Here is an 18,168-nt window from a genome sequence, read left to right as displayed (position 1 = left end):
TAAACATATGGGAGGGGGAAAAAGAAAAAAGAGAGAGGGAAACAAACCATAAGAGACTCTTAAAGATAGAAAACAAACTGAGGGCTGATAGAGGGAGGTATGTGGGGGATGGGCTAGATGGGTGATGGGCATTCAGGAGGGCACTTACAATGAGCACTGGGTGTGGTATGTAAGCAATGAATCACTGAATTCTACTCCTGAAATCAGTATTGCACTGTATCCTAACTAACTAAAATTTAAATCAAAATTTGAGTGCATTTGAGCTGCTATAACATACCACAAGCAGGGTGGCTTATAAACAACAGAAATTTATTTCTCATAGCTCTGGAGGCCAGAAGTCTGAGATCAGGATGCCAGCATGGCTGGGTCCTGTGTCTGGTGGTGGCCTGCTTCCTGGTTCATAAATGGTTGTCTTCTCCCTGTGTCCTCACAATGCAGTAGGAACAAGCCAGTTCTCTGGGACCTCTTTTATAAAGGCACTACTCCCATTCACGAGGGCCCCACCTTCATGACTTAATTGTCTTCCAAAGACCTGCTGGGGGTTCCCATTTCAACATGTGATTTTTTTTTAAAAGATTTTATTTTTTTTATTTTTATTTTTATTCGACAGAGATAGAGACAGCCAGCAAGAGAGGGAACACAAGCAGGGGAATGGGAGAGGAAGAAGCAGGCTCATAGCAGAAGAGCCTGATGTGGGGCTCGATCCCATAATGCCGCCGGGATCACGCCCTGAGCCGAAGGCAGACACTTAACCGCTGTGCCACCCAGCGGTTTGAAGGACCCAAGCATTCAGACCATACTCTTCCCTAATTGAGGTTTTATATCTGCAACAATTATTAGCATCTAATAACCTAGATCTGAATAAACACATGAAAACCTCTGCACCATTAGAACAATTACCTTCTTTCTCATAACTTCCTCACATCAGAGTTCCCCAAACATTGCAATGCTTTCATTCTTAGAGCTTCTGTTACTCTATCAGACAGAAGTAACTCATCACAACTTTCCAAAAGTACACAGAATTAACATTCATAGACAATTCTCTTACAACAAAGATTCACTGTAGTTACAATTCACCCAACTGTTGAAATAACCAAGCACTGATACTTGGGAATAGAAATTTTACAGTCAGGACCGTGGAAGTGATAACAGAGGAAAGGCTAATGAATGAGCTTGGTAAGGCAGAGTAAAGACAATAGAGTTCCAGGGTCAAAGTTTGAATTATCTGTACAAGTTTTTCCACTCTTATCTGTATGAGGATTTACAAACAAAACCAGTTGCTGCATTCTACACCTGATTTGGCGTTGGCCCTGGAATGTGAAACAAACAAAAAATACAGAAGAAATCTTTGTAAGAAAAAAAAAACATCGTGGGGAATAAATGTTCAATCCATTATGTCTTTGACTAAATTTCATATTTTATAAGTATTCCACAGGGTATTTTCTTAAAAAAGGGAAATCGGTAGAGTTTTCAAGAATCATTAATGACCTTTTCTTTCCCAACTCATAATACCAGCTAAGGACAATCCCACAGAATTTGTAGATATTTTTTTCCTGTTCCTCTTTGTCTGAGACAAAGTCCTGTGAGCCACTGATTCTAATCCTGTTGGCTGCTTACTCCTCTTCAATCCTTCAAGGAAACAAATTATTATTTCTAGCTGACAATTTTTACATGAGCTCAGAAAAATCTCAGTTATCCAAAGTCATCACTGCAGGTTTTTCCATGTAAGTGAACTTTGCCTAACTGAATTTTCTCCCTTCAAATAGGAAAGGTGTTCACTCATTTTTGTTGGAAATCCTCTTCTAAAATGTACTGATGTACTTCATTCCTTAAAGAGAAGATGTTGGATACAATTTATAGGTGACTCAGATCGTCATGATTAACATCTCTGAACTGTGTGGTGATAACACTTTGTTTTCAAATGTTTCTCTGGTTTCGGGGTTAAAATGTCAAACCTTACCTCAGTTATTCCCAGCTACAGATACTCCTCTCATTCCCTTTACAGGCTGTAGAAGTTAGTAAGAAATTAGATACAAGCCAAACATTTAATCATGGTAAACTACATGTGGGTCAACTGCACTCTGGAATCAAGCCTACTAAGTAAAGCAAAGAAGGAAAAGGTAAGGTCAGTGACAAACTGAGTATCCAATAGGAGCCAGTTTCTGAGTAAGTGAGAAGGCTGGGGTGTAAGCCCACATCTGCCCAGATCCTAGGTTCATGTTCTGTCCACTCAATCCTGCACTGAAGCTGTGTGAAGAGCTGAGCGTATATGGAGTAAGTATTGCTAAGAAGAAACATTTGTCACCACTTTGACATTTTCCTCCCCGTAGCCATCTCTTGCCACTTCCTCCTGCCAAAGGGCACAGAGTTGCTTATCTGATTGGTGAACCTAGAAGGAGAAATTACCCATGATAGCCCAGCCTCTTCTTCCCTCTTCCTTTTGAAAGGTGGCTTACCACTGAGAACCCGTGTTCTCCTTCCCTGTGCTTCTGTGTGGGAATGGAGAGGTCAGCTGATGGTGAGGGCATGTCCATCTAACTCTAGGTTCAGGGACATAAAGCACAGTCCCCATCAATGAAGCCACTTCCTCCAACCTTATCTTTGTTGGTAACAAAGGCAACACTTTGGCCTCTGCTTTTTCCTTCTATTTCAATGGGTATGAAAATCAGATGGGTAAGGGAAAGTTATTTATTGTGTTGCCTTTTCAATCAATCCAATAATTATGTCAAGTAAAATCAGAAAAGCAGAAAGACTAATGATTATCTTAAACTCGTGCCTTAATTCTAAAGATGAGGAAAGAGAAGCTCATTATCTTTATGTAACCTACAAATAATGGTAAAGAGATGTCTATTAGTAAGGGGGAAAACTCTATGGAATATACATTTCCATTTATAGCAAAAGATTCTAATATATGTAAAGTATGGAACTTTAATAAAGGAACCTCGATAAATAATTGTTATTAATTATACTATTTTAGTACCTCATAGTCTCTGAACTATGAAAGCATCAAATTGCTTTCATTATTATTTCCATGATGTGATGTCCATCAATTCACATCCTATTTTTTTGACCCGTCCTCCCAAGTGCCCCTATTCAGCCTCTCCAAACTTGTACATACTCTTTTGGGGAAGTGTAAAACAAAAATTCACTACACATTTTTTGTAGCTCTTCCCATCAAGAGGTATATAGACTATTTTCCAACTCCTTGAATTGGAGTGTGGCCATGGGACTTGCTTTGGCCAATGGGACATCAGCAAATATAATGATGAGGGAAAAAAAGGATGATGCAAGCATCTTGTAAGGCACTGTGCAAAAGGGCTTGCCACAGAGAGCCCCAGTACAACACAGTAGAAACTAACTGATACAGAAATTGGTGCCTAGAAGTAGCATGCCGCCACAACAAAAACCTTAAACATTCAGCAGTGGCTTTGGGACTAGACAGCAGGTGAAAAGCAGTGAGGTAGCTATTAGCAAAAACTGGGAAAATGGCATGCAAAATGTGAGTGGAGGTAGAAAAAGTAATGAAGAAACTATGCAGCAGTCGGGGGAAAGACAACCGTATTAGGTAGCAGCGAGACAGTGTCTGTGGCAGCATGGAAGATTGAAAATGCACACAGTGAAGGCCAGACCCAGCTGTGGAGGTCTCCAGGCAGAAGGCTGAACGTGTTCGTTGAGTGCTTCTAGCGGCATATAAGGTTCTGTAAGAGAGAGGTGTGCTAAAACCTGAATGATCTAGTTAATAAGCATTAGGTAGAGAAAACAGAGAAGAGCCAGAATTCGCAAGATTGGAAAATAAAACGGTTTACCTTCAGGCTCTTCAGTTCGAAGAAAAGTTTTTTACAGGAAAAAGTGGCCTCAGAGTAAAGACCTTGGTAAAATTTAATGTGGTGCTTTGTAGACCTTCTCAGCCGGGCAAAAGCGGCTCTGAGATGCCTAAATGTGTGATCTCGTGGCAGCATGACACTCGGCCCAAAGTAGAGAGAGATCTGTCTTGAAAAAAAGTGTGGATGTGAGTTTTAGGGGCAGGGACTCTATGGGATTCTTAGGAAATCCACAAGGTTTTAAAGAGAATTTTTCTGAGAAGCACAAATGCAAGACAGAAATAATTCAGAGGAATAGAGGCCTCTGGGTACCTGCTTTCCTATGAGCAGGACGTAGGCTAAAGAAGCTATTTAGAAGCAGAAATAAGCCATTTCTTAAGGGAAAAGAGGAATGTTTCAGAAGGTGGAGCCAGGAGCAGTGGAGAAATAGGTACTCATGAACCAGTCCTGAGATGCGGAACTGGGTCCTAACCAATCACCCCCTGGGCCCAGGAGCGCGGGGACCAGCAACACGGACCTGGATAGAATTGCCATGGAACTGTGATGGTTATTTGTATCCTGTGAATGTGTTTTTGTTTTAATGGATTATGTCTTTTGGTTATGCTTTCCCTATTTCATCATTCGATGTTGGGTATGTATGGAGAGATAACTGGTTTTTGTTTGTTGTTGTTGTTGTTCATTGTCTCAGAATCAAGAGGATCTGCATGCAAAGAACTGGGTCTGAGGAGTCCCAGAAGTGTCCAGAAGGGATGCAGATCATGGACGAGCCTCTGGACTTAGAAGCTGGTGCCATAATGAGACTTCTGGGAATCCCAGGATGAGGGGGACCATGGGAGAAACATGAATACACTTTGCCAGAGGCAGACTATACTTAATTGCACAAAAAAGGGCCACAAATTCTCAGCTGTACCTCTAAGCAAGAATTTGTGTCGATTTCTCCACCCTTTGAATCTGGGCTTGGCCAGGAGACTTGCTTTGACCAAGAAGACAATAGAAATCATGATGCATGCAGAGGCTTGAAGCGCACAGCACAATGGGGCTTGCCCTCTCGTACTGCTGCGAACACTGAAACCACTACGTGGAGGCTCAGGTTAGCCTCCTGGAGGGTGAGGACCACATGGAGATAAAGGCAGCCCCCAGGTCACCCACCACTGTAGCTAGATGACTGAGTTCAGCTGAGCCAAGTAGAAGAAACACCCAGTACTTACTCTCCGCCACATACTGTTGTACAAGCTTTCTATGAATTACCTCATTTAATCCTCATAACTGTGAGAAATTAACAGGAGGATTTGAGGGGTAGTTTGTTATACTGAAAAAGCTGACTGATATTCCCCTTTAGGTTTCTCTGTACCTCATAGTAAGTATCCTTCTTTAAAGAGGAACTAAGAGAATGACATGAATCATGGATAAATCATAATTTTTAAAGTAAATGCTCAAGCACTTAGAATGCAGGTTTTTCATTTGTGATTTAAAAACACAAACATAGCAATCCCTATCAAAACCCACCAACTTTTCCCACAGAACTAGAACAAATAATCCTAAAATTTTTACGGAACCAGAAAAGACCCTAAATAGCCAAAGGAATGTTGAGAAAGAAAACCAAATCTGGTGGTATCACAATTAAAGACCTCAAGCTCTATTACAAAGCTGTAATCATGAAGACAGTATGGTACTGGCACAAAAACAGAAACACAGATCAATGCAACAGAATAGAGAACCCAGAAATGGACCCTCAATTCTATGGTCAAGTCTATGGACCCTCAATTCTAGGGCCAACTAATCTTTGCAAAGCACAAAAGAATATCCAGTAGAAAAAAAGACAATCTCTTCAACAAATGGTGTTGAGAAAATTGGACAGCCACCTGCAGAAGAATGAACCAGGACCATTTCCTTATACCATACATAAAAATAGACTAAAATGGATGAAAGACCTAAATGTGAGACAGGAATCCATCAAAATCCTTGAGGAGAACACAGGCAGCAATCTCTTCGACCTTGGCTGCAGCAACTTCTTGCAAGACACATCTCCAAAGGCAAGGGAAACAAAGGCAAAAATGAATTACTGGGACTTCATCAAGATAGAAAGCTTTTGCACAGCAAAGGAAACAGTCAACAAAACCAAAAGACAACTGACAGAATGGGAGAAAATATTTGCAAATGACATATCAGATAAAGGGCTGGTATCCAAAATCTATAGAGAACGTATCAAACTCAACCCCCAAAGAACAAATAATCCAATCAAGAAATGGGCAGAAGACATGAACAGACATTTCTCCACAGAAGACATACAAACGGCTAACAGACACATGAAAAAGTGCTCAACATCACTTGGCATCAGGGAGATGCAAATCAAAACCACAATGAGATATCACCTCACACCAGTCAGAATGGCTAAAATTAACAAGTCGGGAAACAACAGATGTTGAAGAGGATGCGGAGAGAGGAGAACCCTCCTACACTGTTGATGGGAATGCAAGCTGGTGCAGCCACTCTGGAAAAGTATGGAGGTTTCTCAGAAAGTTGGAAATAGGGCTACCCTACGACCCAGCAATTGCACTACTGGGTATTTACCCCAAAGATACAAATTAGCAATCCAAAGGGGCACCTGCTCCCCAATGTTTATAGCAGCAATGTTCACAATAACCGAACTATGGAAAGAGCCCAGATGTTCATCCACAGATGAATGGATAAAGAAGATGTGGTGTGTGTGTGTGTGTGAATATTACACAATCATCAAAAAATGAAATCTTGCCATTTGCCACGTCATGGATGGAACTAGAGGGTATTATGTTATGCTAAGTAAGTCAATCAGAGAAAGACAATTATCATATTATCTCACTGATATGTAGAATTTAAGAAACAAGGCAGAGGATCATAGGGGAAGAAAGGAAAAAATGAAACAAGATGAAACCACAGAGGGAAACAAACCATAAGAGACTCTTAATCTTAGGAAACAAACTGAGGGTGGCTGGGGAGCGGGGGATGAGGTAACTGGGTGAAGAGCATTAAGGAGGGCATGTGACATAATGGGCACTGGGTATTATATAAGACCAATGAATCACAGACCTGTACCCCTGAAACAAATAATACATTGTATGTTAATTAATTGAATTTAAATTTAAAAAAAATTCTTGCTACTCAATTATACCAGCCTAGTTGCTAATAATTCTCTTACTTCACTATTACTTTTTTTTTTTAAGATTTTATTTATTTATTTGACAGAGAAAGAGACAGCCAGCGAGAGAGGGAACACAAGCAGGGGGAGTGGGAGAGGAAGAAGGAGGCTCATAGCGGAGGAGCCTGATGTGGGGCTCGATTCCATAACACCGGGATCACGCCCTGAGCCGAAGGCAGACGCTTAACCGCTGTGCCACCCAGGCGCCCCCATACTTGGATTTTAATGCATTGTACATTTACAATATTCGGTTCATACTGTATGCAAACATTAATATAAAGCATACACAAAAAGGGAGTATGTGTTTCTTAACATGTCTGAGGACAGCCTTCCTTTCCTTTTGAAGATTGTGGTCATAATCATAGTAAAGAAAGAGAAAAAAAAAAAAAGATGCTAAAAAAAGATTATCTCACACACAAGCAGCCTCCACAAGAAAGGCCAGAAACTGTTTAGTAATTCAGGGTGCTAAGTAAGAGTTCTTGAGCAGTGGGGGCAGGCCAGCACAGAGACACAGCACGTTTAACCGTGGCTGAGTTTCAGTCTGATAAGAGGTTCTGAGAACTTGAAGAGCCAGTTTTGAAATGTAGGTAGACGGTTTCAAGTGTATCACAAGTCTGTTGTTCAGATTGCCAAAATAAAGAACACTGGGCAGACAAAATGCAACTTCCAAACATGACTCCACTGCTATATTCCACACCTTCCTCTGTCACCCAGGACTGGACTGGAGATGTTTCTTGCTGTCTTACTAAAAACAATAAAAAGTAGAGGGATGTGAACTAGATTTCAAAGAGGCATCAGAAATTGATTATGGCCCTATTAACCTCTCAGAGTGTTAAAGGCAATCAGGATACTTCTCTGACTTGTAGAATCTGCTTAGGATTCTGCATATGATCAGGGAAATGTTAACAGCGTGGCTAAGTCTTGAGCCAGCTCTGCCGCCGCTGGGTCTAGCCTGGACAGCCAGCTCTGCCACCGCTGGGTCTAGTCTGGACAGCCAGCTCTGCCGCCGCTGGGTCTAGCCTGGACTGCTTCACTTTCAGGGTTCCCAGCAGGAAGAGAGGGCACTGCCTAACAGATGGGTGCCTTTCAAACCTCTGCTTATGTCACATTTCTTCTCTCTACCTTATCTTCCCCAAGTATAAATACTTTCTGCATGGGATGGTAGAGAAAATGAAATGAGATAATCCACAAAATGGTCTTCAAAGAGTGCCTGGCAGAGTAAGCTCTCTGGATATGCTGTTATTATTTCTTCCATGATTTTTAATTCACTCGAAAACCGTATGGATATTTAGCAACTATTAGTATAAATAGTGCATTTGCTAACATGCTACCAACAGTTCATTACCCATCTCACCTATAGTCATAAGTGAACACTCATATTTGGGGGTTTAAATAATTTTTGTTTCAATTCCTTTATTGTAAAATTTCTTTTTTTCTGAGTACAAAAGCAACACATGCTTTTTTATTTTTATTTTTTAAAGATTTTATGTATTTGTCAGAGAGAGAGCACAAGCAGGGGAGCGGCTCCCCACTGAGCAAGGAACCCGATGCAGGACTTGATCCCAGGACCCCGGAATCAGAGCAGAAGGCAGATGCTTAACCAACTGAGCTACCCAGGTGTCCCAAGACATGCTCTTTTTTAAAGAAGAAGGAGGAGGAAGAGAAATCAAATCATACAGAATTGTTTTACATGGAAGTAAAAAATTCACATCATCTAATACTACTATATATAATAACTATATAAAAAAACCAATCCAGACTCTTTTCTATCTTATATGGTTGTGAAAAGACAACATTCAGAACGGATCCTAACACTGAGAAATATGGAATGGTTCCACGGTAAACCAGAGGAGTTCTCTGGGGTCTCTTCCTGCCGGGGACATCCCTCAGGGATGCAGACCTGTAGGGCACGTCCCACTGTACTTTCTACCACCAACATTTTAGTGCACGTGAAATCAGGACAATGAAAACAACTTGGAAACAGGAAGGAAGTTCTAAAACGGAAGAGAGCCTTTCTGTTTTGCTTTCATGTTTAAGAATCTCAAAATGGTGACCCCAATTCCGCACACCCCAGAGACGGTAGAAGAGTCTTAAGGTGCCAAGTCAGTCTGAGGACCGCTATCTTCAAGATTCAGTGTTCATAAAGTCAGTGACCAGGTTTTCTTTGGGGAGCAGATTAACAATTTTAATTCAGTAAACATCCACTGAGCACCTCTCTCACACATGTCTCATGAAGGCAAGCCCTATTCCCCACCCCACTAGTAAAGTTTTGCTCTTAGTAGTGGTCAGCTTTGTTTTGCTTTCCAGTTGGATACAGGACCACGGAGGGAAGGAGTCTTGTCCCTCAGCTAGCTGACATGAGTCCTGAAAGCAAACATGGTGTAGGAGAGAGGGTGTTCAGCTGACCGTCAGAGGACTTAGCCCCAATTCCATCTCCAGCTGTACAAAGTCGAGCAAAACTTCTCATGCCTCGGAGTGACAGATACCTCGCCTGTAAAATGGTAATGATGCTACCTATTTCGTAAGGGTCTTTTTTGGGGAAGGTGGGGATGGAGGAGATCATTAAATGATGTAAGTAATGCATGTAAAGGCTCTCTATGTACTTTAAAGTATTTTGCAAACATGGTATTAGGAATTATTTTGTACCATTGCCATCCTTAAATAGTTTACTTCACTAGGTAGTTTAATCAAAACACTAAACAAGTACTGCCCCTTAAGAAACGTGTACAGACCATGTGATCTAAAATGATCCTCCAACACACAACTACTCTATTACCAGTTTCTATGTTATTAAGTTACTCAGGGGACAGAATATCAATGCCCTGTATTCACTCAGAACCACAGCAAAGTGTGAGTTGGATGTTTTTCATTTACTGTATGAAGGAGGGCCATGGAAACAGACTCATTTATAATGAAAACCTTTATTTCAAAGTGAATATCTCACATTGTGCCTGTCAAAGGAAGACAAACTATCACTCCCTGAAAAACAAAAGTAACAAACTAAAAAGTAGGGGCTGACCAAATTCCTTACACATTTACCCCAATATAAACCGTTCCACGTAGCAGTTATGCTGTTTAGTGCTATATAGAATCAACACCTGTAGGCATTGAAAAGAAATCTTACAGACCTTTTAATATTAACGGAATTTACAATTTCCCTTGTGCGGGGGTTTCTATTTTGAATAAAAGGGAAATTGCATCTTTACAGTGGTATTGGTAACATTCATAATTGGAATCAATAGATAAATTCCTATCTGTCAGGTGGCTGGGTGGCTCAGTCGGTTAAGCATCTGCCTTCAGCTCAGGTCATGATCCCAGGACCCTGGGATCGAGTTCTGCATAGGGCTCCCTGCTCAGCGGGGAGCCAGCTTCTCCCTCTCCCTCTGCCAGCCACTCTCCTTGCTTGTGCTCTCTCACTCTCTTTCTCTCTCACCCACTCTCTCTCAAATAAATAAGTAAAATCTTAAAAAAAATTCCTATCTGTCCAAAATTGCAGAAAATTCTCTAGCTAAAGAATAATTTTATCTACTCCCCCATGCACAGACTGTCAATATCCCTGTAGATTAATTCCAACAACCACAAAATGCATACAATTTTAAATACCATAACTTTCTGTTGAGCATTTATTAGATTTTAGCATTATATTAAAATAGCTCAATTTTATTAGCTAAAATATATATGACAGCATAGAAATGATGGCATATCAGGTTTATTTTATTTTTATAAACCAAGTTGGGCACCCAGTGAACTAACTTTTAAGTAACATTCATAAAATAGGCTATGGGATTGCTGTTCTTGTGCACATCTTTCAGGACACATGTGTTTGTGTGAGCTACTATGAGAGAGACTTTTCTGTGTTTATTCAACAAGTATTTAGTGAGTACCTTCTGTGTGCCAGGCCATATGAGAGGATGAGATTAGCTCAATGAGCAAAAGAGATGTGGTCTCAGTCCCTTCAAAGTATTTTTCTAGATAAGCAACAACAGCAAAAAAAAAAAAAAAAAAAAAAAAAAAAAAAAAAAAAAAAAAAAAAAAAAAAAAGTTATAGAAAGCACCTTTAAAGAAAAAAAAATGAAAATTCAGAAATGTGAAATAGGCTTCTGATATATTTAAAGTACAGACAGGGCTGAAACCAAAACCAACTTATGCAACTTCCTGATTTTCGACACACTTAAAGACAGAACTATGAAGATAATGAAGGAGATACATCTTTGGTTTTCTGCACAATGACAATAAGTTTCTTAGTTTCAATAACTGGTGTCCACTATGACACAAAGATATAATAGTTTTGTATTTAAAAGAGGAAGCAAAGTCTAATAAACCTGCATTGAACTCCCAGCTCTGAGCAAACTGGAATAACACTACCAACCTCAAGGGGTGCTCAGTAAGGTGCCTGACACGCAGTGAGTGACTTCTCGACAAATGCAATACTGACGGTTTTACTCCTGATGGTAAACATACACACTTTCCATGAACATCAACAGAAAGTTTGTTGATGATAGTTGAGTTATTTGGTTTTTACTTACTGCCTTCAATCTGTCTTGGCCTAAAGAAACTCCACTACAGCCATTTTATCCTGCGCTCCTTCTAGACATGCCCTCCAATCAGAGATGACCCTCCCCCCTCCCCGCCCCCAGGCAAATCCAAACTTGCCCACTTAAGCATCCCAGTCCTATGTTCCAGTCTCTACTTTTTAAGGCAATAATAGCTATTTTGATGAATATATCCGTCCTTATGTGCTTATAGCTTAATTTACCATTCGTTCTAGAAAACACATTTGTATTCTTAGAGATGACCTCTATATTCTGGATAAAAAGGCAAATTAAATGGTATTTCTGCTCCCTTCCAAAATCACACTAAAAGAACTTTCACAAAGGCATACACAAACAGGGAGAATGAGCGGAGAGAAGAGAGCAACAATAAAATTCTGGAAGTTATAAAGCAAGTGGACAAGGGATAACTAACCTAGCAGATATTTTAAAAGTTGAATCCTAAGCTAACAGTGGAGAAGGCCAAGAAACAACCATGAGATAAATACCCAGGAATCAGAATTAAAGGCCGAGTACCTATGTAAGAGGAGGTGATAATGGAGTAACGACTGAGTTTGGTCAAAGCCTTTTTAAGAAGGGCAAGATCTGTCATCCCTTAGCCCACCTTGGCAGGAGAGTACAGGCTAGACTCTGAATTTATACCAGGGGAGAGGTACTTATGTGAAGAAAGGAGGATGAGGAGAATGTTCTTTTATATGAAATGAGGACCTCCAAGCCCTCTCCTTCACCTATGGCCCAGCAGAGCTACCCATACCCTACAGGCAGGAGAATGAAAGATCTTTTCCAGAAAGTACAAAGGGAGAATAAAGCAGTTAAAAAACAATAAAGAGATTAGGGCCCCTGGGTGGATCAGTCAGTTAAGCTTCTGCCTTTGGTTTAGGTCAGGATCTCATGGTCCAGGAATCAAGTCTCACATCGGGCTCCCTGATCAGTGAGGAGTCTGCTTCTCCCTCTCCTACTGCCCCTCCACCAGCATGTGCTTTCTCACTCTCTCTTCTCTCTTTCTCTCAAATAAATAAATAAAATCTTTAAAAATAATAGTAAAGAGAGGATGAGAAATTTGGAGGTCCAGGACTTTAAATTCAATTTCTGAATAAGAGGAATTTCAGAAAGAAGACATCATATGATGGTGGGCAGTGGGTATAGAAACAGATCACCTTCAAAGCATCAAGAGCCAAGACGCTCTAGACTTCTAAATGGCAACACTGGAAACTAAAAAATAATGGAACAGATCTTTAAACTTTTGAAAAAAATGTTTTTTCAACCCAGAATTCTAAGCTCAGTCAAACCATCAAATATGAAGTAGAATAAAAACATATTCGGATAGACAAAGTCTCGGAAAAAAGTATTCCTCTATTCTTTCTTGGGAAGAGACTGGGGAATGCATTCCAACAAAACAAGGAAGTGAAGCAAAAAAGACACAGCCTATAGAATCCTAACCTGTACTGTATGGTGACTAACATAATATAATAAAAAATCATTAAAAAAAAAAAAAAGAATCCTAACCTGAAATCCAACAGAGGCGAGATGCAGAGAGTAGCCCAGGACGATGGCAATGGGAAACTCTAGGATGAGAGCTGGGCATTTGACTGGAAAGAACATCTGTCTAGATTAGGTGAGTAGGCGACATGAGAGATTTCTTCAGAAAGATGAAACTCAGAATTACTGATGGGTCAAAATTTCTTGGGAGAAGATTTAGATAATTTGGTATTGAATAGGTTGTTAAGTATAAATAAAACTCCACTAACACCAACAGCAGCAACAAACCCAGACAATTAACCTCTAGGAAAGCAAGAACAGATTATGCAGTTATAGGACAGTAATCCTGATATAAAACATGGATCTCCTGTGATTAGCATTTTCATAATCATAAGCATATAATTATTAAATACTGATCTAACTCAAATGAGGATGCTACTGTATTGGGAGGATGGGATGAAGGAACAAGAGGAGGGCATGTCTCTGGCTGCGAGGGCTAAAATGAGCTAAATCATCAGCTTCTGCACAGGGAAATCAACAGATAATGCCCCAAACGGAAAAACCAAGAAATAGTAATAGAAGCATGTTCTTTAGAGATATAAATATAAATACCAAAAGAATCAGTAAACATAGTAAACATAATAAAGAAAAGGCATAGTAAATATAGTTGCCTTGGGGGAGAGGGAGATGAAATAGAAAGGGACTGACATTTTTTTTTTTTAAGATTTTATTTATTTATTTGACAGAGAAAGAGAGCACAAGCAGGGGGAGCAGCAGGCAGAGGGAGAAGGAGAAGCAGACTCTTTGCTGAGCAAGGAGCCTGGTGTGGGGCAGGGCTGGATCCCAGGACTCTGGGATCATGACCTGCGTCGAAGGCAGACCTTAACTGACTGAGCCACCTAGGCGCCACTGACCTTTTCTCATTAGATTTTCATTGTTCATTAGTTTTATAGAACTAGCTGAGTCTTTAATTGTGTATGTATGTTTGATAAAATTAAAAACTAGGGAAAGAAAAGAAATGAAAGGAAAGCAAGGGGGGAGGGAGAGAGAGAAAGAGAAAGAAGGAAGCAAGCAGTAAAAAAGAACAAAATAGGCTTTCTGGGAATCCAAAACACTAGCTAAAAGGGCAATGCTGTAAATTTTGGCTGGGGGGTACCCAGAAGTTCTCCATCCTGCCTGCTTACTTCTTTCTTTCTCTCTTTCTCAGATAACCATTCCTTTACAGATTACACTTTAGAATGAACACTTAACACACATTTATAAATGGAATCTGGAATTCTCCCCAAGTTAATTTTTTTGACTGAATGAAATCCAAAATTCCCTCCAGGGTTAAAAAAATTTCTAAAAAAGAAAATGATCCTTAAATAAAACTCAAACAATAAATGATTAAAGTTGTTTCATAAATTAAAAAGAAAATAGCACTGGTGAAATGGGGAAAGCCCTAGCAAATTATTACCACTTGTCATAAGACAATAATTAAAAGCATAAGAATTTTGCAAACATAAAAATTAGATTAATGGACATGAACACAACATTGAGAAATAGATCAATTATATATAAAATGTTGGTGTATGAAGAAGCAACCATCAAAAAGTAATAGCGAAGTAGGGGCGCCTGGGTGGCTCAGTTGTTAAGCGTCTGCCTCCAGCTCAGGGCGTGATCCCGGCGTTATGGGATCGAGCCCCACATCAGGCTCCTCCGCTGGGAGCCTGCTTCTTCCTCTCCCACTCCCCCTGCTTGTGTTCCCTCTCACGCGGGCTGTCTCTATCTATGTCAAATAAATAAATAAAATCTTTAAAAAAAAAAAGTAATAGTGAAGTAAAAGAATTATTAGCAACTAGGCTGTTATAATTGAGTAGCAAGAATTTATTCCTCTCTAATCCTTATTGGAGACCATATAATATGCCTCAGGGACATCAAAGAATTAAAAATGTAAAATCAATAACAGAAACACTAAAAGAAAGTAAAGTTAAATATCAGTATTCTGGGAAAATAACTTTCTATGAGATGTGAGGCTATGGAAGAAATCTCAAAGAAAAAGATAAGCAAATTTGACTAAATGAAATGTGGAATCTCTCTGCAACCAAAAAGAATAGTAAATATTAAGGATTAAAGCAAGAGATTGGAAGAAAATATTTGCACAAAACACAATAGACATTGTGTAGGTACTCAATATTATGTGCAGAGACAACCCCAACTGGTAAGGAATTAACATGACAATAAATTATTGAGCAAAATATGTAGAAAGGCATTTCACAGGAGACAAAATGTTCTTAATAAAAATATGAAATTACCATCTACTATTTAGCAAATAAATACAAATTAAAAATAATACATTAGTTTACATTTATTATCTTAGCCAAAAATGAGTGGGGGAGTCAGAATATAAGATTTACCTATGCTTTAGTTACTAGGACTAGATGGAAAGAATACAAAATGAAAACACGTTTTGTGTACATGGATGGACACAGAGGGTACTCAGTAAGCTAAGTGAGATAAGTAAGACAAAGACAAATACCATATGATTTCACTTGCACATGGAATCGAAAAAACAAAACAAATGAAAAAACAAAACAGAAACAGACTCATAAATACAGACAGCAAACTGGTGGTGGCAGAGGTGTGGGAGGTGATGGGATGGGAGAAGTAGGTGAAGGTGATTAAGAAGTACAAACTTCTGGTTATAAAATATATAAGTCACAGGAATGTAAAGTACAGCACAGGTATAGCCAAGAATATTGTAATAATGTTGTACAGTGACAGATGGTAACTATACTTATTGTGGTGAGTATTTTGTAATGTAGATAAATGTCAAATCACTATGTTGTACAACTAAAAATAACAATATTGTATATACTATGCTTCAATTAAAAATAAATTTTTTAAAAGTTATTTAGAGGAATTTTTTAAAATAATTTTTTATTATGTTAGTCACCATACAGTATATCCTTAGTTTTTAATGTAGTGTTCCATGATTCATTATTTGCGTATAACACCCAGTGCACCATGCAATATGTGCCCTCCTTAATACGCATCACCGGCCTATCCCAGTCCCCCAACCCCCTCCCCTCTGAAGCCCTCAAAAAATTTTTATTCTGTGTTCACGGTGTTATCAGTGGTGGGTATAGGTATCTAGACGTCAACAGAAAGGAGAAAGTGTCTATAGCGCTCTGAGTTTCAGCAAAGGGCAATTAAGAACTTGACAGATTTTCCAATTAAACAACAACAAAAACATACTAACTGGGATTTTCCACTTTTCAGATGAGTTGACCCCACCAGCATTTTGATTCTTTAGGTAACAAGCTCCATCTTCTAAAGAGTTTTCAAAAGGAGAAAATATTTCATTTCACCCACATAGACTTTTATTGAAAAATTCCCATTCTTAATGAAAATACAGAAGTTGAACTAATTTACAATCAACAGAGAATCCAACCAGATTCACAGTGGCCCAACTTATGACCTCTACTTCAGCAATAAGTCAAGTCTGAACTACACAAAATAGAAAGTAGAACAAATGTCGAGAACGATTTCCTAACCATTCATGTACTTCCTATGTACAGTATTTACAGTAAAAGCAGGACAAAGAATTAAAGCATAAATTGAGTCATAGTTGACCTAAACCAAGGAACATGCCAAAGCATGGGAAGAAAGATATAAGAAAACACGGTAAATGGTCATCATAGGACATCACATGTCTGTTCACTGAAAGTCACACTTCAAGCCTGAGTTATATTTTCACTTGCACTATGTTTGGTCTTTTTTTTTTTTTTTTAAGATTTTATTTATTTATTTATTTATTTATTTATTTATTTATTTTAGAGGGTGCAAGCAGGAGGGGGGCAGAGGGAGAGGGAGAAGCAGACTCCTCGATCCCAGGACCCTGGGATCATGACCTGAGCTGAAGGCAGACGATTAACCGATTAACCGACTGAGCCACCCAGGCGCCCCTGCACTATGGTTTTTAATTCTAACTTTTAGTATAAATGTTGTTCCAAGATGCCGGAGGGTGTAGACAATGTGTCTAAGTTGACTTAAGAACATTCTATACCTCCAAGGTGCCTGGGTGGCTCAGTCGTTAAGCGTTTGCCTTTGGCTCTGGGAGTGATCCCGGCATTCTAGATTCAAGTCCCACGTCAGGCTCCTCTGCTGGAGCCTGCTTCCTCTTCCTCTCCCACTCCCCCTGCTTGTGTTCCCTCTCTCACTGGCTGTCTCTCTCTATCAAATAAATCAATAAAATCTTAAAAAAAAAGAGAACATTCTATACCTGCATCTACATTGAATAAGTGCTGCTCCATGATGACTTAATCCTCCCTTCCCTACACTCAGCCAAGTGGATGGTATTTTTAGTAATTAAAGTAGACATTCACAGGATAAATACGCATATGTTAGCACTTGGCATATTTGCTTTGTGATATCAGGTTAAACAAGAAATACGTTCTCAACAGAACTAATTTGGTTACTTTCTCAACCCAGGGATCACCTCTTAATTCAGATATTATATTTTAGGTTATTCATTTAATGTAAATAAAGAATAATAGAAGAGCTGCAGGAGATTCAAAGATTTAAAAATCCAGAGATCACAATCCCTGCCCTCGACGAAGTTTATAATTTATGGGGGAAAGGAAACAGGTACAGAAATACTGAAAGAGCCAGAACTGACCAGAAAAAGGAGAACAAGGGCCTGGCGTGAGCTGCCAGGCCAGGCGGAGGTTCCGAACCTCAACACCATTGCTGCATCCTCTCTCACCAGGGCCAAGAATGTGAAGCGGGAAGATGAGGGGTGAGAACAGACACTGACTTCTGAGCAAATATGCTTCAAACTTGATCTGTAACACAGCCCGGAGGCAAAGCTGTCAAGCACCCTCCTAGGCCATAATCATCAGATTCTTAAAATTAACTTATAAAAAATAGGGATATAAACTCATGATTTTCAGAGCTTTCCTGTATTTTCTTTTACTATATATTATATATTAAAACATTAACTAACTTCAAGCAATGGCACATCGAATGAGATGCAAAGAGACTTCCTCTCTCCTCCTTGCTATCTATTTTCCTCATTAAATGAAGGAGTCAGGTTCTTGACCTCTCTTTGCCAACGTGTATGCTCACACACTGGACACACACACACACACACACACACACC

At 39.5% G+C, this 18,168-nt stretch overlaps 1 protein-coding gene across 4 annotated transcripts in view; it reads right to left on the bottom strand.

Moving 5' to 3' along the window:
- STX11 (syntaxin 11) overlaps window positions 1-18,168 on the bottom strand; it is a 44,527-nt gene that overhangs the window by 10,502 nt on the left and 15,857 nt on the right. The window lies entirely within an intron of this gene.

Source organism: Ailuropoda melanoleuca, chromosome 10 (assembly GCF_002007445.2).
Source record: "Ailuropoda melanoleuca isolate Jingjing chromosome 10, ASM200744v2, whole genome shotgun sequence".
In the NCBI taxonomy this organism is placed as follows: Eukaryota; Metazoa; Chordata; class Mammalia; order Carnivora; family Ursidae; genus Ailuropoda; species Ailuropoda melanoleuca.
Note: the sequence above shows the minus strand (reverse complement) of the source record. Positions and strands in the feature narration are given on the sequence as shown.